The sequence below is a fragment of the Labrus mixtus genome, chromosome 19, assembly GCF_963584025.1.
Source record: "Labrus mixtus chromosome 19, fLabMix1.1, whole genome shotgun sequence".
NCBI lineage: Eukaryota > Metazoa > Chordata > Actinopteri > Labriformes > Labridae > Labrus > Labrus mixtus.
Window position 1 is genome coordinate 6,498,443 of NC_083630.1, and position 25,415 is coordinate 6,523,857.

Below are 25,415 nucleotides of genomic sequence, written 5' to 3' on the forward strand. Positions count from 1 at the left end.
GATTCCATTTCAATTTATTCAATCACACACTTGTCAAACAGTCTGGCATTTTGTGCTGCTGTTTTCAAGAGTTAATGACTAAAGAGAAGAACTCCATCGAGAGAGGACAGGAAACGCTCAGGGGACGAGTCCTCCATGTTGTCAGGGGTTGCTGATGGATCTGAATCTGAGGGCATCTTCTGTAATAAAGAAAAACAATCATGGAGTTAAATGTAAAGTATAATGAATTTTACTGTGATGTTTATGCTTCAGACCTGAAATCAGATCTGTCCTCAGGTTCTGTTAAACTTCAGGTTCTAAAGTTTGTTTTTAAGACAGGATAACTATTTAAGAGGAAAAACAAAATATATAATAAGACATGATGAATCCAATAATATGATCAGCTTTATGAATTTATGTTTTAAGGCAAGTGGTCCTGCCACTTTCTATTGAAGATTATTTTAAACTGTCATCACATGGGCCAGCCTGATAAATTAAACTAATGTTAAATATTCTCATATAATCAGACAGCCAATTTGTGTGCAGAACCTCACCGGAGCTGGAATCAGAGTCTGGACTGCTGTTTCCTTTGGGCATTGATTTCAGAAAGAAGAACAATTTAAACATGGAGGCTGTTAAAATCTTCTGCTAGTCTTCCTTACATTTTAAGAAGGATTATAAATTGTTACTAAAATTACTTTGATGCTGATAGCGGTTACAATAACACGGTCCAATCATATGAGAGATAATTTTACCTTTGAGTCCTATATGAAGGCGTTCTCTTCAGAATCAGCGCTGCAAAGACAAGATGATGGCGTCCACCTTCACAACGTGCTGCTTCAGTCTGGCTGCATCATGGTCACCTACAGGAACACCACAGAAATGCAATCAAAGTACTTCACTTAATTTATCAGAGGATGTACTGTATGCAAAGTAGAATTTGTTTTAGCTGTAATTCCTTAAAAAGATTTGAGACTGCTTTGTTATTTGAGAGCACAGATTGTTTCTTTTCCCTTCTCTCTGTTTGCCTGTACATGACCTTTTAGCGCTGTAAAAGATGCTACAGTAAATCCTGGATCAGCTGTGCGGATGGTGTGACTGTGTGGTAAAGCTTTGTTAAAGTTGTCACGCAAATACTCATATGCCTTTGGAGAGTAAAAGTGCAGTGTGGTGGCAAACTGCTTATAAAATATAAAATAGTATTTTATTGGTGAGGTACCCCAATCAAAGCGTCCTACAGAGTAGCAGCAGTGGGCTTTAGAGGGAGGAGACAAGCGCATTATGGAGAGGAGCGCACCGGAGGGAACGAGCTGGGGGAGAGACGCGCAGCCCGAGAAAAAGGAAATCCCAGTTTAAAATATAATGTTGGCGAAAAGAGGGAAATAGGAAGACATAAATGTCAATGTTGAAATTATTTTGAATGCAGAGGCTGTGGATGTTCAGCTTTCTTTGGCTATAAAAAGGCAACAATAGCCTGTAGTTTAATCATGGTGTTTCTCTTCGTTAACGATTATTGAAGCAAAATCAAAAATAAATGCATGACATTTAAAACATATTAACATGTGTGGGGAAAAACGCGATCTTTATGCCTTCTTTGATTGTGCCTATGTCTCCTCCTAACTACAATAACAGCAGCATGTTGTGTGTAACACTGATCTCCTGTATTAACACCTTCCTTTCAAAAGGTGTTAAATACAGACACAGTCACAATCACTGCAATTTTTGTCAGGTTTTGTCAATTTTTAGTACAAATTCTCAATGAGCGTCATTAAATTTACAATATGATCAACTTGTGACTGTTGAATTGGTGTGTGTGGAAGACAATGCAGAATATTTATCACGTTTAAGCAGCATGATGCTCGGTTAATATTACATTACACCACCGCCGGTTGTTGATGTTTGTGTTCACGTTTCAGTTAGTCTCTTAAATCAGTAACAATTATATTAAATCAGAGCTTACCTTTAGTTTTATCTGGATACATAGAGAAATAGTCTACCCTCGTATATAGTACTATGAATTTCAGCCTGCACGGCGAAAGTAAAACCTGTTACTCTCGGTATAGCCCACTTATCACTCAGACTGTAAAAATGTACACATTAGTAATGATGCAGGCCAGATTTAAATTATTTGACTTTGTTTTTGTCCTAGATACTTTTTTGAGACCTTACCAGACTATTTATATTTGCTGTAAAATAACTGTACAGTCAATGAACCGCATCTATGAGCGGATTTTATATTACGATTCTTGGTTTTAAATACAATTTAAATCACAATAACGATATAACAATATCAAGAAACATAGCAATAAAATAAAAAGATAAATCATGCCGGATAAGTAACCTAGCTTTACAACATTTCAGCTAACCTTAGACTGCTTATGTGTTAGCTAGCTAGATAACGATTTTAACCAACCAATGACACATAAATCACACTTTTTTACTTACCGAAAAAACTGCAAAGATCCCTTAGCTCCCACAGGTCGGTTAGAACAGTTTACTGCAGAACAACTCATTTTGCCAGCTCAAAAAAGACGAAAAAACTGAACGGAAAAATTCAATGGCGTCTCGGCTTTCCTTCACTACGTAACTTTTGTTATTCCCAAAGAGAGCTACGCAAGATCTGCAGCTGTCAATCATCGTCAAATATGACGTAAAATCCCGTTTTTCAACCTCAAATAACTTCGCCAAACAAACTCATAACTAATGATCACAGCAGAGTTTAGGTTTGGAAAAAAATTATGTGACGAGTATTTTAGCTTTACAGTTTGACCCACATCCCATCTGTTATCATTGAGGAGGCGGGGTTTATGACCTATACTGCAGCCAGTCAGCAGGGGGAGCTCTAAAAATAAAAGCTTCACTAGACCGGGGACCTTGTCCCGTCCATTATTTTTACAGTCTATGATATACATATATGTATAAAACTGTACATATACATATGAGGCGCAGACTTATCAACTAGGCTATCCGGCACCCACAAAAAACTTGTTTTTGTAGCTCACAACTAACATATTATTGACTGAAAGACTTCTGTTTGTGTTTGTAAAGTTGATGTCCCTGTTGTGGATAACACGGTTATTGAAATGGTTCAGCCTTTTATATGTTGCAGTCTGTTGTACTCAGATATTTACAAGATCTTACTAAATACAAAGGGAGTTGGGAATTGAAGCAAAGTGGATATAGTGAACAAAATTGAGATTCTTTCTTAAGGTTCATGGAGACGAATTATCAGCTGTACTGCTGTTAAAATGCACAGTCCATAGTTCACCCCCAAAAAATACACAAGATTTCAGTGAACTTTGTATATTTCAGAGCTTTCAGGAGGGGTTCTTTTTATAATAAAATAATACTGGAAAAGAAAAATGGTACATTGCAAATGAAAATACTTGATCCAAGCAAAAGGAAAACGTATGTTACTAAATGTTCACATTGGCAGCTTTTCTATTCTCCTGGAGCCAATTTGTTTCATTTAATACAGGAACCCTTTGTAGATCTGATAAATGACATGCAGAGGCCACCATTGAGTAGCTGGCTGAACTTGTCTACATTATCAGGCTTAGGGTGACTCCAGTATAGCCTTGTAGATATCTGAAATGTCCATGTGTGTGTGTTTGGGTGTGTGTGCATGTATGTGTATTCCTTAGTGAGAGCAAGAGGAGGTTGTTAACTGTCAAATTCTCTTGCCTCTCAGCAAAGCATCATTAGGTAGAAACATGGCTCCCGGCCCCCCTCTGAGCAACATGAAGGCTAGGAGGGAGTGACGGGGGTAGGGAAGGAGGATGCCAGGGAGAGACTGATAAAAAAAAGAGGAGAATAGAGGGGAGGAAAAGCTGCAGTTAATGACAGCAGGGGGGGTTATGTACACAGATGAGATGCACAAAAAGAAGGATACAAGGGGAAGTTATAAAGACTGGAAACCAGAAGGAGAATTAGAGGGGATATAGAAACACAAAGTCAGCAGATAGAACTATAAATTATTAGTTTCTGTCATTCATTTCTGATGTAAGCTTTTATTGCTTATTATATTGTTATTTCTATTTTTATTTCATTTTGTATACTTATCTATACTTCCTACTGATTTTTGGTGTTATGAGCAACTGTAGCAAACAAATTCCCCCCTGGGATTTCATAAATTATTTCTGATTCTGATTCATTAATGTCACTTATCTGTTTTGCTTAAAACAAAATTGAATTAACTGACAAAACAGACAGAGCAAACATGTTTTCTCAAAGTGTGCATTACTGTGTTTGTCCTGGCTTTGCTACTCCGAGAAGAAATTTCCATATTCTAAGCCAAAATGTCCCACAAATAAGCCTTGCTTGTATCTTGCCTACCATGGGCTTATCAGATTATCCAAAAGATTTTGTCCATTTCTGATCAGTGCTTTGTTTGACATATGTTGAAAAAACAAAGACACTGAGCTTATATGTATGTGTGGGTGAGTTTAAATGAATCTATATATACATACATAAATGTAAGTGTGTCGGGCGCTGGTGGCGCAGTGGTTAGTGCGCGCACTATGTGTATGGAGGCTATAGTCTTCCAAGTGGGCGGCCCAGGTTTGAGTCCGGCCTGTGGCTCCTTTCCCGCATGTCACTTCCCACTCTCTCTCTCCCTGATTTCCAACTCTATCCATTGTCCTGTCTCTCCAATAAAGGCACAAAAAGCCCAAAAATAAATGTGTGTGAGTGTGCAATGGAGTATGCGTGCATGCACTTACAATCTTTTGAGATGCTGTCACCAACTGAGAGAGTTGGAGGTGAGAGATGGTGGAGGTTATCCACAGTGTAATATTCTGTCAGGAATAATTGGGGGAGGCAGTAATGACTCACTGTCGTGTCTTTGATGCACAGCACCTAATTGCTTTATCTTTCTATTACTCTAAGAAGAGGAGATGGATAAATACGGTGAGAGGAGAGCGCAGTAAAACCCGAGGAGAAAAGAACAGCAATGTACAAAAAAGAGGGTTTACATTTCACAACACACCAACATGCAACACATAGTTCAGGGGGGGATCTGAGAGATGAAAAGCGGAGAAATAGATGGGGACAGGGATGAAAGTAGAGAATTAGAGGGGTGAAGGACGGACTATAAAAAATGTCTGCCTTAGATGCAGTTTGTCCCTTAGATTTGTCATCTGACACCATCCCTCACACTCAGCAGTCCCTCTCCACTAAAAATGCTGAGTGCTCCCCCCTGAGAGGTGGGGAGACCACAACATACCCACCCATAGACACAACCCAACCCCCCCCCCCCCCCCCACACACACACACACACACACACATAAAATGACAAATGCACTGGTAGTATCTTCACAATTTCAAGTTGAGCTGTTAAAGGAATAAAAGTAGGATTACTTCTTTCACTCAGATTTCCTCTCTTGAAATTTTGTCAGAATAGCAGCCAATTTATTTATTCTCTTCCCTGACATGACCAGTAGAGCTCAGCATGACACACGAACAGTATTTGACAAGTAGACATGTTTCAACCCATGGTGAGACAGCACAGAAAAAGGTCAAGTAGACCCAAACTAGACTAGAATAGATTTTCTGTTGACAGCCACCCCCCAGCTAACTTCTTAACATTATTTATACAACAAAAGATGAAGGATCCACATGAACAACAGCAGTTTTAATTGACTCTCTTCTCTGCTTAGAGATCTCTCTTCATGTGCACTAGAGGTGTGCGATGGAAGTATGTGTTGATAATCTGCCAAAGCAGAGATATCGTAGTATCATATCAGTGTACATTTTATCTGTTGCTGTTCTATGTTCAAACACAGAAGCTGCCTCTCCCCTTTTGCCACAAATTGAAGTGGGATTCATAGCTGAAAATGCAAAAGAAATGTATTTTGTAAAGAACTCCATCCTGATAATACGGAACTGCTTCAGATTTTTCCAAACCATCAGGGTGCAAAAAATGGGTATTTGGGAATTAGCACTTTGTGAGGTTGCACTTCGGATGGCAACACAACAACCCTTTTAACCAAGTCAAGAGACAGCATCCTTTAGCAACAGTATGCTGAGAGAGCTAGGAGATCAGACACACAGTCAGCGGAGGCAGATCAAATCCTGTTGTTTTAGCTGTTGCTCTTGGTTTTGCCAAGTTAGTAACAAGCCTCTCCACACAAGGCTCACCTGTTGTGATAACGGAATTGAGAATGAAACGACTTTATGAAACAGAGGGAGGTGTTGATATCAGCCATGTCTGGATCTTAGTTGTTATTATTAAAATGTGTTTTTAGCAGCATAATTATTCATTTCTGTGCACTGATAGAGTTGCTCCTTGAAGTCATCTCAGTTTTTCTCTCGTTCAGTGCGTAGCAGGCAGGTGTCAATGTGATGCAGCCTGCCAGCACTCAGACACTTTATACTGCTTATGGTAAAGGAATACAAATTGAGTATGATTTTCTCAAAGAACAAAGAAAGAACTCGTACAAAAATAACACCTCTCTGAATAATTCTGGAGCAAACAATCTGCAGGTTTGGACATTGTTGAGCAACCTGCTGACATCTTAGTCTCTGTCACTTTCTTGTGATCTTTTTATATTGTGAACTTGACTTTTCTTCATCCGTTAACACAATGAGCAGTGAGAAACAGTATCACAGAGTCTTACCAAGCTGTAATTTAAACACTTTTTTTTTTATGTCCGCTCATATGCATCGAGAGTGGCAGGTAAAAGCAAGGTAAACGACGGTTCAAGAACTTCCTGAACCACCAGACCTTGGTGGGAAGGTGAGCCACAAAACCACTTCATATATTTTGGTTCTTTAGTAAGTCTCTTTGCAATCTCGTTTGTTCAAACAGTTCAGCCTGTGAGAGACGAGATATAATTTCATAAATCCTCTCTAAATTAAAACGTGAAGGAGTGGGTATTGATGGAAGTCTGTTAATCCTGCTGTGAGTAGGGACAGGAGTGGGCTTTGGTACATATAAATATTATTTACAGAATTAAATCACAGTCCAGCACAAATAGAGTAGGCAACAAGCCCACAGTGTATGCACACCCACATACAAACCCACAATTAATGCAGTGCAAAAAATATTAAACATATGAATGTAGGCATATTCAGGCAGAACAAAAACCAATCGGCCCTTTGAGAGTGAAAGAGAGAGAGGAGATGTTTTTTTTCCCTTTACATCCATCCTTATTCTGCTGTTTAAAATGTAATTTCTAAAAGCTCTATAAGTGCATTATAACATTCATGAGCCAATAAATGACCTTTAAGCCCACTGCAGCACCACAAGAAAAAAAAAAAGGAAAAGACAACAAAGGCAATGCAATAAATCCGTTTTATTCTGAGTGGATGGTTGCGTCTGGTGCTCTGCTCTGGATTATTGCTTTGCAAAGCCATGCAGCTGATATATGGAAGGGAGGGAGATAGTTGGAGTGAGGTTGTTGATAGGTTTATTGAAATGTCACTGTGAAATGTGCGTGTGTGCGCACTCTATCCTGAAGAGGCCTGTAAGATGACTCAGCTTTATTGTGTGTATTAGACTTATGTAAACAGAGTTTGCACATATTTCATGGTAATGGTTTGAAATAATATATGTTGTAGTATACAACATAAAGAAATGTACCGGATAGCTGTATATATGCTTTAGACTTGGACCACTGTTCTACGTGTTTAAAATATCATGCGACTCGGGGCGCTGGTGGTGCAGTGGTTAGTGCATGCGCCCCATGTATGGAGGCTGTAGTCCTCCAAGCGGGTGGCCCGGGTTCAGGTCCGACCTGTAGCTCCTTTCCTGCATGTCATTCCTCTCTCTCTCTCTCACTGATTTCCGACTCTATCCACTGTCTTATCTCTCCAATAAAGGCAGAAAAAGACAAAAAATAAATCTTTAAAATATCATGCGACTGATTATGTTGCGGAAAGAAAAGGTACCTACATTTCTTCATCCTGTTGGTTAGATTAAACATGCTCACAGCACTAAAGCTGAGGCCTGAAAATTATCTTTGGGTTAAGGGGGGTGTGTTTACTTCATATCTAATAACAACTACATAGCTAGGGAAACACCTGTAAATTCAAGCCAAATTGTTTTGCCACAAGGACTCTTTGCATGTGTTTTTCTTCAAATGTATGTCCTTTGTTCATTCATTTTTTGGGGAAGAAGGGAGTTGTTTTTAAAGTTGGTACCAGAGTTGGAATCTCCTTCTTGTCTCAGAACAACCCAGAGAAGGGCCAAAGCCGGACTGATACATAACTTGGTCTAAGAGTGCATTATACATGGCATTTTATCTTTTTATGTAAGGCACTTTGTGCTACATCACTATATGAAAAGTGATAAACAAATAAAAATTGACATGACCAACCCTATCAGTTTCTTTTGTGACACTAAAAATAAGTACAGCAGTATAGGAAACAGAGAACTGCGGCCTTGTTGAAGACCTAGGGTCTCTTCTTTAAATGAAACATGTATATAATATATTTTGAAATACAGTAGAACCTGCGTAGAACAGATTGAGCAATAATTAGTTGCAATTGAAATAAGTCTTAATTTATCATGGCCAATAAGGGTACAACTCATTCCCCCTGTATGATTGACATGCAAGGTAATTTCAAACTTTGTGGGGGGGAGTGCAATATGTGAGCTTGACTACGGATTACACATTGTCCTCATTTAACCTTTTTTTAAAACCCAGTGCGAAAATTACCATCAGCTTACATTAGTATCAACCAGGTAATGTAAGTTAAGAAAAATAAATGAGACTGAACTGCCCTTCTGGGATGAATAAAGTCGTCTGAATCTGAAATACTAATAATTGCTAAATAACAAATATCGATTAAAATGTGAAAAATAATATTGAACAGCTGAAACAGAACAAATTTACAAAAAGGTAAGATAGCTGAACTGAGCTGGGTTCAAACACATGTGACCAGTCTTTAAAGGTTGCCGTCCTTTTATTGTAAAGCGATTGCGTTTCCTTTTTCACAGCATGAATAACTGTCTTCAACCCAACAGTACAACAAGTCCAGCTACTGCACTACGCTCCTGTTGATTTAATGGTCCATTTTCCTCTCAACCATACATAAAGAACCTTCATTTACATAATACTCCTTGGCTTGAGGCAGTTACTCACTCTCCACTCACTGGGGGCAATCAACCTTTCTCTGGTACAAAACATGGCCTTACACACTTGAAGTTAAAGCTTACTTTATATCCAAACTTCAGCTTGGTTAGCATCACATACTCACTAATACCAGCACAAATAATAATGGAAAATCTGATCAATGTTAAGATAGAGGGCGAGAAGAAGCTAGTTTGGAGCCAAGGCTTCAATCAGTTCACCTCAGGTTGTACACAACCTCCAACAATGAAACAACTAATATAAAGGGACACTATGAGGCATCACTTTAAATGAGTGATGTAATCTCCTGCATTATGATAGGCTGAAAACAATTTCATTATAGTAGTATTTGAAATATCGGTAATCTCAAATTCAAGCCCTGATTAATGCCGAATCCTGATGTGAATTTAATGAATTTATTTGATAGGGACAATGCAATGTAACAAAGCTCATGAAACTAACATGTGAACAGAGTTTTTAGGTATTGCTCATTTTTAACACAAGTCCCTAACTGTTTGCTAAAGTGATTAAAAGTTGCACATAGTCTTGTCTAGGGAAAATTAGATGTATTCAATACTGTCAGTGCAAATGTGAGAAAGTAAGAGTGTGTTTAAGCTCTAAGGAGGCCTTGATGGACACATCCATCAGAACAAAACAAAAATAGTGCTCTTCATAACAGCGCTACCTGGAGATGAAAACAGAACTCTTAGAATGATCAGATGATACATTTAATATCTGACTTGCATTCGAATCAATACATTGAGAGATCTGTATCTTCAGTTCAATTTTAAATTACCATAACAGTATGATAAAATCATATTACTTTGTCAAATGTAGATTTAAAAAATGCCAATCGTGTGGGAGTCAAGGGTTAAAGCTCATTTGCAGATTATAGATTAAAGGTGTCTGTTGAAAAGCAAAAAGTAATTAAGGATTTGGCTGATGTGATTACACCCAACTCCACACACAGGCCTTTCCCACTATTCTCCTGATTTCATGTTAGGTGGTGTAAGGTGCAGAGAGCAGCCTTTTAGGGCCAGAGTTATCTAATTCAGGATGATGACGGAAAGCACTTTGGCTGTTAGCATTTGCTCCATAATGGGAGAGGACATGAGAGAAGACAATAGGAGCAGGCATTCGAATGCAGGAACATAAATGTGTTTGTCTTTGCACGTAACACAACACAGCTAAAATCCACTCACACTCCTTCTTATTCACCTTGTTACTTAGTCAAAAATCTTTTGGTACCCTGCTTTCCTGCATTTCTTCTACTGACACCTTAAACATGTATCTTTTTCTCCTTGTGATTCTGTTCTTATATCCATTTCCTGACTCAACAATCATCCAGGCATCCATCTGTATCACCATGCAAATGCATGTCATGCATGAGTACTTTTCAGTCAGAGGCCATTACAAGCTCTGATTAATATCAAATTGCAGCTTGCCGCCCTGGCTGCATTGTACCACAGTCGTTAAGGCACAGGTTGTCTTTATGTATTCTACTGAATATTACTGTGTGGAGGTTCTTTTTGGTTTGTTTTCATGGCCTCTTTGGACAGAAACTTTATGCCTGGTGTTTTAGAGGTCTCAAACTGAATAAACTGTGCATTTTTTATGGGAAAACTTTAACTTTATTTTAGTACTCTCATACATCTCATTTAGCCTAATGTTACAACTAACAGATTCAGATGCTCTGCAAAAGTATTACTTTCATATTCTACAATTCAGGATTCAATACAGCTAAAGGAATCCCCATTCCCAATTTATGTTGTATAACTTTTAGCATCATTGTATTATTTTCACAATAATTAGCCAACAGTAAGATGAAGCTTGCTAGAGGCATCAGTATCAACGTGAGACCATTTCATAACCAGTTAAAACTCCTATTAATTTGTTTGCAGTCATTAATCATGCTTAATAAAACTGCTTGATTTCTCTCACAATTATGAAGAAACAAAAATCGTGTCACTTGCAAACACATTTTTTGTTCCTTTGATCTTTATCTAGGTGGTATTTTGCTTTTCCTCAATTCCAGTATTTTGTCTTTCTTTCCTTGTTTTGTTCTATCACCACCCTTTTACTCCTTCATCTTTCACTCCTTCCAAAATTCCTCCCTGACCCTTTCATATGCCATTCACTTTTCTTCCTCTTCGTGTCTGCAGATACTTTCTTCTCTGGGGAACTACTTCTATTTCTGTCCCCCTTCCTTCACCTCTCTATCAATCATAAGTATTCCTGAGCTTCTTCCCCTGACACTTTCTTCAACCTTTCCCTCTGACCACTTATATTTTTATACTTTAAATGATCTCTTCTTTTGTATTATTTCTTTATTCACTCAAGTATTAACCTTTTACTGGACCTATTTCCTTTGATCTCACTTTTTCTTGGTAACTGTTACTATCTTCAATGCTAATCTACAACAGTTTAAATTAAATTTACTCATTTACTTTCTGAAGGCCAATTTCTGTATGTTTAAATAAAAGTATATATACTTTAGTCCAAATGTTGCAGCAGATGAGTCATTGTAAGGTTTTCCTCCAAGAGTTTGTGTTGAGGATTATCCATATGCAGAACAATGAGGCTGAGTCTTGTAGAAAGAGAAAGTTTATGTGTGTGTCAATGACGAGTGAGTTAATTATGGAGAGAGTGCACATGCAAGTCAACTTACTGTGATAGTGTGTGACTGGATGTGTGTGTGTCTGAGTGAGTCTTGATGACGTGCAAAACATTTCCCCTCGCACACACACAAATGTCAGTATGATCATTTCCCTGCTGGACACAATTACACAACACAGTAGCAGCAAATAAAAGACTCAGGGTTGAATAACAAAGAAACAAAAAGATTTTTGTAGGGCATTGTGAGCAGCTCTTGTCTACAATACAGAAGCACAAACGACAGATACATCTTTGCAAACACCACCCAGGTTGTAGTCCCCTTCCTCCATAAATAGCTTGCTATGTTGTCGACAAAATGTAGAGTGACACATGGGGTCTGTCCGTTGGCTTACCTTTGGCCAGCAGGGCCCAGGGGCAAACACTCAGTCTGCAACTCCACCCCATCTCTCTGTCACTGTTTCTGACTCACACTGTCATTCTTCTCCTCACAACATCACTCTCTCCATCCTCATCGATCTACCTTGCCTTGCCATCTCGTTATACATCAGAGCTATCACACCATGCTCCATTATGTCCTTCTCAAAACTTTCTTGTTCAATATTCCCCTAAACACCCTTTTCCTCTTTCACTTCCCCTCTAATAAAAGCCTTTGTTTCAGTCTCTAGCTCTGTCACTCTAATTACTCCAACAGTGCTCTCTGTGTCTGTGCAATAATTTGCTTACAATAAAATGCATGCATCATGACCCTGTCTGAATTTGTGGCATGAAACATCACGGCATCCTGTCTTTGCTTGACCGAGCTGAGGCAGAGTACAAAAATAGAGAAGCGTAGGGAAGGCACGAAATGAGGAAGAGAAGACCAGAGGCTGTAGTGTGGGAGCAAGGGTGAGAAAAGGCAATGGGATGAGAGTTGGGAGGGGGTGAGGGAGAGGCAAAGAGTGCTGACACTTTGCTCAGGTGTTACAGTGTGTTTAACATCCCCACAGGGAAAAGACCTCTGCTTTCTTTAGGATCAACAGTACCTCTTTCAAGTTGGTCATGCAACTTACAGTGCACTATTTTCTATTCAACTAAATCTTAATATTTATGTTTGCATCTGTGAATTTTCATCCAGAAAATGTGTTTGTCATTAATTGCTCCACTTCATTAACTTGCCAGAATTGGCTGTTTTAATATGCAAATGTGAGTGAAAATTCTAGTTTGGAGTTAATATTAATTGACTATCAGTCACAGACCTCCCATCACAGCTGTGGCATCATCAAAGTATAGCATTCAACTAAAGAGTTGCTTTGCTCTGCATGATATCTAGAAAACCAGAGTGACAAAATGTGAGAAAAAATATTTGAGATTTAGTCCCTCCCTCCCTACTGTTAATGAAAAATCTGGCTTAATGATAGTATTGCTGTGGTATAGATAGATTGCTAAAATCAACAGTTTCTAGCAACTCAAACCCCCAAAGAACACCTTTAGCACTGCTTCTCAAACAAATGACCACTTGTATGAACTAGACAGCTTTGGCTTAATGAAGCCGACTTACTTACAGACAACTTTGAAAGAAAATTCTTGGTTTCTGACACTTCAGACAATTACGTCTTGGCACAAAAAACTCAAGAAATCATATTGTATCCTTTTGTCTCATTGTATTGGATCATTGCTCCTACTGTCTTTTGGTCATGCAGGTGTCTCATCTCTCTTCATCACTCATTCAACTGACAGATTTCTTTTGAATTCAGGAACAAATGTTGGTCTAGGGAGCACCTTTGGACAAAAAAGCAACAAGTGCCACATTGAGTGAGTATCTTTGAACTTTGTAACTGAGATATCCTAAAAAGGTAAAGCAACAATACTCAGACACACCTGTAAGAAATCGATTGGCTTGGCACTGAGCAGAAGAAGAGGGTATTGCTCTGTGCTACAGTGATAACAACAGAGTCTTCTGTCTCACAGAAAATGGCAGGCAGAGATTTCTTCTTCTCTCTCCATCTCAGTCCTCTGACAGTGTCTCTCTCTCATTCTCTCGATTTGCCTTGTCTGTTTCCCACTGTGGTTTGCAAGCCCAAGACTGCTGGCTCCATTGCTATGCTTCAAGCGATCTGCACTCTGAGTTTTAAATGTTTAATGTCACGTTGACAGACCTGGTCCCAAGCCATCCATCTGGGAGGGCCAAAGCAGGCTGGGGCTTGGTGACTCCCTCACCTTTCAGAGGCAGATTACAGATGCACACGGAGCTTGATCAAGAGCTCCAAAAGGTGAGGGAATAAATCTCCCCTGACAGGGAGATTGTGTTAGCCTTAAACCCCAAATCACAATTAGGGTTAGGTGGCAAAGTTCCTCTGAAGGAGGAGTGCAGAGCAACCCACTAGAAGGTAAAGTGACAGAAAATACTGAGCTAGGTAGAGAAGGCAGAAGAGAAAAGAAGACAGAGAAAGAAACTGATGAATGGTAACAATGGGAATTCAAAACATATAACAAACTGAGACGGATGTAAGGAGAGCAACGACAGAACAAGACAGATGAGAAAGAGAAAGGAGTTAGGAAGATGTTTTGGAATTTTGGAATTTTGGAATTCAGAGTCTGATACAATCATGGAAGCAGGCATACAGAAAGTCTCAGAAACTATCTACAGCATGGGGCAAAATCAAGCAAATAAAGCTGAAGAAATTGAAATGAGGTTAAGTTAAGGGGGAAAAGCAACAAAACTGACAGATGACAGGCTTGTTACAGGCAGTCCATTCAAGCATGCTTGTACCAATGAAACTAGACAGATGGAGCACAATAAGGGGAGGGACATGACAAAGTGGGACTTAAAAAAGGAGGAGAATGGAGAGGGATAAAAAAGAGGCAAAAAAAAGAGAGGGGTGATAGAGATAGATAACAGCGACAATGAATGACAGAAAAGGAAACAAAACACATACATAAGATGGAAAGGAGTCTCGAGAGACAGGAGGGTAGAAAGAAGTGATGATAGTATGAAACTTAAATTATCAAGAAAAGGGAGAGAGGAATAGCAAAGAATAAAGAAAGAATCAGATAGGAGGTAAAAAAGGGAAGGAAGAAAAGCAATTTTTAGAACATCACTCCTGACATTTACATTTAGGCCAGATTGGGCAGATCTACCACCATGGGCATATTCCGCTTACAAAATGACATATTTTCCCAAATGTGATAGGAGAGAAGAGTTAAACATGGCAAATAAGGTTTCAACCCCTACTGGCATTGAAAAATTCAAGAACCCCTTCAGAACTACAGTTCAATTGAATTTCCATATGATAACAGGGCCTGTCGGAGCACAGCCCCTCACAGGAGAGAGGAGTCAGGACATAAACAGCACTTTCAGTAAAACTGCCATATTGGCAGTAATTGTATCGACAGAGAGTCAGATACATTTGGAAGGACCGCCAGTCAATGATCATAGTATAAAAAGCTAAAAACACTGAAAATAAATTGGTTAAACTCACCATCTGGTCACTTAATTTGCAAAATTTGCAAAATTTAGATTGATAACTGGAGACAACAGTGTTAAAGTTACACAAACAAAGACGGCTGTGGCTCAGTCACTGTCTCTCAACCGGAAGTCGAGGGTTTCATCCCCAGATCCTGCAGCAACATGTTCAACATGTCCTTGGGCAAGACACTTAACCCCGAATTGCTCTCGCTGTTTTGTCTGCGGCATATGAATGGGATTAGTTATTCTGATGGTCTCTACATGCGACATGCAGTGTAAAAGCGCTTTGAGTACTCAGAAGAATAGAAAAGCACTTTACAAGCTCAAGTCCATTTACCATTTACTATAAATGAAATGCATAGTTATATTATCAAAGTACTTTAAGATTGAACTTGACGAGAAAATACTCTAAGCTTACAGAAATAAAAACAATCCAATATAAAGTTTCCTCAAGAAGTTAATGGAAAAATGATATTAAATGATATTAATCAAATTGTATTAGCCTCCAAACCTCCAGGCTTCTGGCAATGATGGATTTAAGCACAAAGTAATGATGCGCACATTTAGCACAAACAATTTCTATGGCAACCACAAATTACTTCACCATAAACAACAACAACAACAGCGACAGTGACGAACGCAAGCGGGCTCATTAGAGATGGTTAGATGCACATCTCCAACTGCCGCGAAGCACCATGGGTAGGGGTGGATGAGAGGGGTGTGGGGGGATGATGTATTTGCAACAACAAAACCTCATTTATTGCATGCAGACAGAGTGCAATGAGAGAATGAAACACAGAAATGAATGATGGGTAGAGGTGCAATGGAGCAATAAGGGAAGAAAGGAAGAAAGAGAAAGAAAACAACAGGAAAGGCTGAAAAAAAGACAGCGAGAAAGAGAGATGGAGTGATCTGCCTTATTTCCGAGACAACACCAATGACAGAGCCATTCTTCATTAGCCAGTCTCTTTACAGTGTATATGTCAACCCTGGCGGCCAGACAACTGCAGAGGAGTGTGATCATAATTTATCTATTTAAAATGCCGAGGGGAAAAGGCTTCAGTGCTGTGCAAAGCTGAAAGCTGAGCTATCCTACTGCACTGTGCACTGTAAAGTGCATTGACATATTATGCTGAATGTGACCATGGAGACAACTCAAGTTAAAAAAATATTTTGTACAGCAACATATAGATATGTTATGTTGCATATTGCCACTGCAGGGCCATACGTCATATGCTGGAGACAAGATGCAATATTAGATGCCAGGAATATTGTCTTGTCTTATCAAACAACTTTAATGCAAGAGACATTTTTTAAATTAATTAATTGCCTACAACTTTTTCTGCCGTTTTTGTACACAAAATAAATATATTACAAACCGCCTCTAAAAGTATTGGAGCAACAAGGGAGATCTTCTGCATGTTTTCCTCTGACACTCACAGCAGAGCCAGCGGCTCACTGATCAAAGGGCAACGCCTCATCCTCATGTCAAAGCGAGTGTCAGCGTTTACACAGGAAGTGAATTGTGCAACTTCAACCAGGCAATCTTTTATTGAGTATTATCCCCTCTCCAAGTTTCAACAAGTAACAGCAACATAAAGCGGGTGTGCTCGCCTGCAGAACGACTCTCTCTATCTGGGGCTTTGACTTAGGCTATGTGCTTGAACAGATTTGCCTCTCCATTACAACAGGTCTACCTGCTTAAAGGTGTGTTTTAAATGTCTTGCGTGTATTAGGTCTAAGATGATTAAAAGAAGCGTGCTGTGGCTCTGACTCGTGGTGAAAAGAGCAGCTGTAAAGACTAAATGTGCCAACAGTAAGTTGAAAATCTCAGCTAATTGTAACTCCATTAAAGCTTAAATGATTAACACATTATATTTCTGCCAAATCTTTCACAATAGAAGTCCCCACTTTTCAAGCAGTTGAGACGCTTTTACTATAGAGTCTTATCATGAAATGTGCTGTTTCCGCAGCAGCTTTACACGCCTCTGCAGGAGAGAAACAAAACCTAAAACCGCACAGATTCAACTGAGATCTAAATTGACTTTTAAAAACCTCTCTGCTCTCATCCACAAAAATGAGCTTGATATCCCACCAAACAGGCTTCTTTGAGGGGGAGTAAGGGGGTCTTAGTGTTTGAATATATGTTCATATGCTCAATTCCTTTTAATACTTTCTTACTCGATATAGTAGTATCAGAAAACAATATGAATCTGAGGTCATATCGTCCACCTCTAGGCTGACAAAAATGTATAAAAGTTAGCTCTTTAAATTAGTAATTTAAAAGTATTTTTATAAAGAATGAAGTAGCATTTAAAGAATCAAATTGTATTAAGAGTTTATGTCCTAATATAATCATATTGTTCAAGACATCACTACCATTGTGCATCTATCGTTTGACGTGTTTAATAAAGGTCCTTCTATAATGTCAGGAGAATGTCAACAACACAGCGAAAACAGATTAACTTAATTCAAGCTCAAAACAAAAGGAGTAAGCTAGAGTTCCAAAAGACTGTACAGACAGTTTATCCTAGTGTTGTGCTGTTGTAAATAACTTGACCACACACTGACAAAGCTTCTACTTTTGACCTGAGACAAATCGTTAATTAAGTAGGTTTAAAAGAAAATAATTGTTGGCAAATAAAAATATTGGTTGTGGATGGAATGCTAAGATTAATCGTCCATGTAAAATCAGTCAGTTCAGAGCCAGCGCTGTAGTCAGCAAAGTGTTAGCAAACAGATTTTACAGGACCAACACTTTAATCCCCTAAACATTTATCCCTGCGGTGTAGTTGAGCAAGGCATTACAGACCTGCTGATTGTCCAGCAAAAGAGTACTGTCAGGACTGTATCATAGAGCTCCCACGTTTGACTCTGCGTTCCCAGAGGTGGTGTTCTCTGAGGGAGAATGCCAGAAAACTGAGAGCTTCATAATTCTGGTTTCAGTGTCTTGCCCAAAGACACTTCGACAGGTGACCACAGTAGCTGGGAATGGAAACTACCAACCTTCCAGGGGAGAGACAACCGACTCTAATTCAGCACCAGCCAAATGCAGGTGTTTTTGAGCAGTGCCAGGGGAATTTGCTCAACCTACTGGCGACATTGGAGTGTATATCCCACAGGGCCCAACCTCATCCTCCGTGTCAATGTTTACAATGATAGGCTATCTGCTGAAATATGCTTGGCTCTGTGTCACCTGAGCCCAGAGCAGCAAGGATTTGCATCTCCATTAAAGCAGGTCTAACTGCTGAAGGTGTGTTTAAACTGATGTCTGTTTAAAGTGAAAATCTACCACCAGTTTCTGGAAACAATGTTAAAGCAAACACCCAGAAAGTGTGACATGTTTCATTTTACAACTCTGCAAGTTGTGAATAGAGTCGTGCACAATGGATTAAAGATATGTCAGTAATGTTATCTAAATAAAGGGAGTAGAAATATATTCCTAAGGTTTGTCAGCTCATTATGGCACATTCTTTCAGCACAGGCTTTGAAGGATCCAACATCTGAATTGGAAAAAGTAACTGTAAAGCAGGAAGCTGTTCCAAGAGCATGCACAATCAGCAGGCACTCTTTGGATAAATAAGGTTAAAAACATGCCATTGGACTGATAAATACTTGAGCATTTTCTGAGCTTTTTGCCTCCCCATCTCTTTAATGACTCTTTCCATCACAGAGTAATCTTTCCATTTTCTCATTTTCAGATCGATAGGAAGTCAGGGAGAATGAAAGGCCTATTTCCTCTAAAATAGGGATTAGGTTTACCACACGGGCCGTCTCATGTTTTCTAATCATGTCAGCCAGACTACAGGACCAGATGAAGTGGCACCAAGTGTAAAAAACGAGTCAATCTTTGAATAGCAGTTCACAGACTCAAGTTAAAATGGTTCCTGTTTGCTAAAAAAAGAAGAGCAATAGTTGTTTAAAGGATATAAATAACACTGTATCATTAGCACAGTGCAATTTTAGAAGCAGAGTGAGAGAACAGCTTCAGTGAAGTAGTAGCCCACACAAACTGATAAAGAAAATGGAGCTTCAAAAACAAGAGCAGTAGAGCCTGTATGGGAAAAGTACCCTTCTAACACCCACTCAACAGGCTTCGCTGAGTCTGTGCTGGTTTTCTGTAATGGGGAGACAAGATGGAGCAACTGAAGGACTTAGCAATAAGGTCTCTCTACTTCTATTCAGCAGGAACATCTCCCCTATTGACTGACCCCAACGCTCAGCTTTGCCTGTAAACAAAGGGTACTGACATGTTCTATCAATCAATGCTTTACACACACATTATCCTGCAGTTTTTCAAGCCTTGCTCTCCAAGAGCACACGGATGTCGTTACAGGATACATGAACACTCACAAGAATTAAAAAAACACAGTTTGAGTCATTCTCACTTTTGTTTTAGCTATTTTATGAACACGATCAAAAACTACACATAACAGGACTAACGATGAGATGAATGATGTAACAATATGAATCCGCAACAAAAAAAAACAACAATGGACGTAGTCCAAAAAGACAAGAATGTAGACAGAACAAAATAAAACACAGGGAATCCCCTCTGTATTTATGTTCTTTTAAGGTGCTAATATATAAACAAAATATTATATTAACCAAGTAGAATCTATCCAGCTGCACTCAAGACGATTTCAGTCCATTTTACATTAAGTTGTGCTAAGTTTATAGTGATTATTTTTACAAAACTAGATGATTGTCCAATTTATTTCTAACACAATTTAGATTCAGACTACAGAAGTTCTTGATTATGCTTAGAATATAAATATTTTCACTAGTAAAAGAAAGTCTTCATTTTTGGGGACAATGAAGTGGCTTTAGCCAGTATGGATATTTGTCCACAAACTTGCAACATATGAAAAGTAGAAAAACAAGTGCATCTGGTCTTACTCAAAAAAAAATATACAAACTGGTGATTGTTCCATTTTGAATATGCAAAAAAATGATTTTTGGTTATTAGGGAGTTTGAAGAAAAATCTTGAACGAAAATATACTAGAGTAGGGATCAATGATTGTCGGTTACAATTTTTTGAAAGATTGCTTCCAGGAGACAGAGTGTATGTGGAAACTCAGTTAGGCTCTTAAGGCCTTTAAGTCAGTCTAGCACTGTTTATTTAATTACCTGAGGTTAGATTTTACATGATCATCCTGTGATGGTCTTGTTTATTGCATCACGCTGGCAGCTAACCAACAGATCATTATTACTCTTGGAATGAGGGTTTACCAAGGCTATCAGCGAAATGTTGTCATTAGTGTTAAAGTTACTATGCTGCTTGTAGGTATTCCAAAATAATTTATTATTATCATTCAGGATACAGATTAGCCCTTTGGCCATTGCAATATTAGCATTCAATATATTGCTAACAAGTTCATCAGCATGCAGGAAAATGTCAGCCTGAGCGAGATTTGAGGCTCAGGTAGCATTAGCATTCAGATGGTAGCTGGACTTTGTGGTGGGATAGAGGAAGGTGCAGGCTAAGTGATTAGCAGGAAAAGCTCTTACTTCACATGCAGGATCATCACTGGCTCTGTCACATCTTTAAAGGCTAATGAAACAGAGCTTTGGTGAGGGAGAAGGAATAAGTGAGGTTGAGGAAGGAGAACAGAAGGGGGGGTCATTGTGATACACAAAGCCATGTTAACACACTTATAATGGGGATTTTAAAGTTCTACCCTAGATAATGTAATGAAGAGATGCAAAAACTACCATGCCTTACTGTTTTTGTTTCATGCAAGTATGGGCATATGGACGCACAGTTTACTTTAATTATGAAAAAAGTAATCACAGATACATGCACAACCACACACATCTCAGGGGGTTGTAGTATTTTGGCAGTACCCAGCCTGTTTACGAGTGGATAATCCAAGGTCCCTGTGATTAAAACAGATCCAAACTGCTCATGACACTCCATTACCCAGCATGCCCCGGGTGAGAACGGATTGTACATATTGATTTCACGCCTCATTAAACCTCCTGCCTAACAATCTCATTGTTCTTCCTGGTTCTACAGGATTTTGTATCGTTCAGAAATGACCAGGTATAATTCTGGGAGGGGACGGTGGACACTTGACAAATGATCACATTAATATTGAGCATGGGCTTGCAAGGACATAACGGGGAAAACCTTAACAGACTGCAGACTTTTGATCCTGTTTTCCATTGTTTGGGTTTGTTATAGACAAAATATAGCTCCAATTATAGAACAGGCAGAGCTCTCAATGCAAACAGCCAGTTATAAGAAAGTTATCTCACTTCAGTGCCCTTAGCTGTATGACTTAACTGATCAAACCTCAGAAAAATCATTAATAACGAGAGGGCTTAGTGTATCACAATTACACAAAATAGATATTATTTGTCATTGTTACACACTATTCCAGATTTTTCTATATCCCAACACCTCATTTATATGAAAAGTTGTGGAGCTGCAAGGCAGATGCCAACAGTCACTTTGCCTGACACAACTACAACTGGCTCTTCTGTTATCAACCCAAACAGTAGTTGAGGAAACACTATTTTTAGAAATGCCTTACATTGTTTGTGTTGAATATTAAAAACATCCTTATTTTTCATTACCTAGAAAAAGGTTGAACTTTGTGGTTGTTTTTTCCCTGCAAATGTTTTTTGATGATCTTCCCAGCAGTCTTATAGTGTTTGTATTGGGTCATGTATCCCCACCAGAGAGTGTAGAAACAGTGTTCTGTGCTTCCACTTTCACGGTCAATCTCAATCTTTATCAATCAATCAGTCTTTATTTGTATAGCCCCAGTTCAACAAATGTTGTCTCAAGACACTTCTGAAAAGAGCAGGTCTAGATTCTTCCGAGTAATTTCCTCCGGTCTTTTCACCATCATCACCCAGTCTCTCTCTTCAGGTTGCATTCCTGATTATTTTGAGACAGCCAGTCTCTTCTCTGCTTAAATAAAACATGTCTCCAACTTAGACCCTTACAGACCCATTTCCAAACATCTATTTAATCGCCAAAATCCTTGACAAAGAAAAACTGCCTTTAAACAGGCAGAAACCTCGGGTAGCACCAGAATCATGTGGAACAGTCATCTGCCCCAACTGATTGACCTTCAAATGGTAATCGGCAAGTCTGATTTGGTAGTTGTCTTGGAGAGCTGGTCATTGGATGGCTGCCACTGAAAATCAGCTCTAACCCTTGTCACTCTCTAATAAATGCCCTCAGTTCCTCATTCTTATTTTAATCATTTACCTTCTAGTAATCAATGTCATTTTCTCACTCTCCAAACCCACATGGCCCAGGCCCCTTCTCTCTAACTCTCACACATGCTTTGCATTATTTTCATGTTTCATCTCATCCTACTTCATTCTCTCTCTTTTTCTGCTCACTCCGGCCCAAAGCATGGCAGCTGCAGGAGCATGTAGCCTGCCAGCTGCCAGTTATGATGATGGTGACAGTACAGTGAGGGTGCTGGCTGGGTAATGTTGACAAAATGGAACATTGCAGCACCACTGGCAGAAACAATCCAGAGCTCATGCACACGTACACACTCAACCACACACAACAACAGTGCACAGCAGCCTTGGAGCCAACTAATAATTTTTCCAAAGCCCCAGCTAGGGTGAGGCAACTGAACACCACTGTTTTTTGCCCCAGTCACACACAGATGCTCTCTCTCTCTCTGTGAGTGAACGGCAAGGGGATAGTACAATTGTAACATGCCGCCCACTCAAGCTGGCAGGAAAATCGTTTCAAGTCACCTTGGCAGCCTTTAGTGTCATCTTAAAGTCACAAGTCATCATCTGGAAAAGGACTCCTGCATTAGAGCTCTACCTGATGTTTGTAAACCAGGTGTTCTGAGGGATTCACTGCAAGACAGGAAAGCACACACAAGTAGGCAACTGTCGGATGCCTGCTTCACTGCAGTAAGAAAGACTAGCTTCACAGTGTTACCCGATATCTTTGTCTATGTGTCTGCATCCGTGTCTTCCATTCTCTCCTGCTGAGTGTGTTTACTGGCAGAGCTTCACAATTTCTTCCCTTGGTAATAGACAACCATCTCCTAGATTACAGTTATCCATATGACACACACATGGAGGCAAACAAAGGCCTGCACACAGCCATACTGCATGCATATATGAGCGAATCCTGTACATTTAAAACATATGTGCAATTAGTCCATCCACACACACACACACCATATACCCACTGAGTTCAGAATGCCCGTTGGCTAAATGATCCGTTTCCACACTGGCACAATGAAAAAGAATAAATGTTGAAGGACACTGAGGACACCCGCAGAGCGAGAGAGGCAAAGGGCCCATTTTTTTCGGCCTGGAAACCACTGGCAGAAAGGTTCAAAGCACAAAAAGCTTTGAAAAGGCACATCAGCTCGATTATGTGCTGTCAAAGTTCTAACTGTTAGGTAATATGACAGCATCATTTCAGAGTTAACTACTGCCATGGCATAAAGAGTACATATTATCCTGTTATAGCAGCAGGAAACCTTACAATTTTCAATTCATTTCGCATAAATTTAAGGCTCACATGGTCCTTCAAACAATAGATTTCAGGATCAACAAACTGACTCCTTTCAATACATTATAGATCATTTCATATAGAGCATTTCAGCAGTCACAATGTTTTTCATCAGCTGGTGTTTTTGATAGTCCTGGGTGCGTAGGAGGATAATTTTCTTCCGTCATTCTAATCTTCAGACAGAAGTAATTCACACCAAGCAAGAACACAAATGTCAACCCCATCAATAGACAGGGTATCAATAAAGGGGACGGAATAGGAGTGGCAGATATGGACTGTAAGGCAGAGAAGCAGAGAAGGGCGCCACTACACAAATTAACTCTAGAGTCTAGAGTAAGTTGTAAACAACACATAAACATCAATCACTAAAAGCATCATCACAGGTGTTGCAGAGTGTCAGTGTGTACACAATATGCATATTTAATAACCAAGGGCTATATTCCCAAAGCTTCCTAGTACAAAGAGTTTCTCCTGGTGTTGAAATTCTCAGAGAATTCTTAGAATCATGACGTATTTCCAAAATTTTCCATTTAAGTTAAAGACTTGATCCTAGTAAAGATAGAAGTTCAAACTAAGTGGTGAGGATGACTTTTAAGAGGATTAACAGTTTCTCAAGCAGAGAAGATGATGGTAGAAATACATATTATTATGATGGTAAATAAACATGAGCAAATAAATATAAGGGAGCAGCAAGAAAAGACTTGCACACAGAGAACAAAAAGAGTACAGACAGGAGTCTTGATTGAAAATATTCTTATTGAAGAATTGTAGTTGGGCTGAACCGACAAAGGTTATTTCTGTAGACGTTTCAGTCCATCTTGGACTTTCTGAGTGCAATGTTAAGTTCCTCTAAATGTGGTTTACTCAATAGGTGCATCTAATCACTGATTAAAGGTTCTACACATGCTGATAAGAGGCTGCTGCAGAGATTCATGTCATAAAAAAGTCTGACTAGATTCTATGAATAAGGTGAGTGATTTCACTGTCTTTGTGTGCCCATTTTCACTAAGAGTGCTTTTTTTCCCTCTATTTTGGATCAGCCAATCACAACTTTTGACAGACTGTGTCATGCCTATTAATGGGGTCAACCCCGCGTCCTCACTTAGATAAAAGTTTCTCACCCTTCCTTCTTTGTTTAGGGTTGCCCTGAGAACATTCCTAAATCATTCCTAAGCTAGGACTCCTTGCTAGAATTTTTTTTTGTTTTACGCTAAGTTAGGAGCTCTTGGAGAGTGTTCACAGACTGTTTGTGAAAACGGGCCCAGAACAGTAGTCAAGCTTAGACAGAGCATATTAGAAAAAGGAAAGTTTGCAGCTCACTCTAAAGGCCAATGAAGTGCACTCAATCTCCAGCAAAGAAAAGGGGTCTGGAGAATATGTCAGCAGTCTAGAGGATAGAATACATTACCCTCTCCGCTCTGTAAAAGACCCCGTTCTCTTCAAATACACAAACTAAAAGCCTCCATCAGTTGCGAAAACATCATAACACGAGTGGTTTAAGGATACTTCCTGCTCACAGGCAACAAATTCAAACCATGATGGACACACTGTAGTTTATGAATATGCAGATAGAGTAAGTATTTTTGTAAGTTTGGAAGAGGAAGTAAATGACAAAGATGATAAAAGTGATAGACACTAGAATTTCACAATCACCCTGAAATGACCCTGGTTATATTTGTCTATTGAATATATTTTAGGAAATAAAAAAAATCCTATTTCTAGAAGCATATTTATTAATACACTATTATTCTTATTCTATTTAACTCTTTTTTTTACTTAAAAGCTATT

General features: G+C 39.1%; 1 protein-coding gene and 1 long non-coding RNA gene across 4 annotated transcripts in view; both read right to left on the bottom strand.

Moving 5' to 3' along the window:
- LOC132994430 (uncharacterized) lies at positions 1 to 588 on the bottom strand. Its single transcript, XR_009676700.1, has 2 exons — positions 534 to 588; positions 1 to 179 (listed from the first exon to the last, which is right to left on the bottom strand). It is a non-coding gene; the product is annotated as an uncharacterized LOC132994430 (long non-coding RNA).
- Positions 1 to 25,415, bottom strand: part of ctnnd2a (catenin (cadherin-associated protein), delta 2a) — a 239,975-nt gene that overhangs the window by 174,169 nt on the left and 40,391 nt on the right. The gene's annotated exons all lie outside the window — the stretch shown is intronic.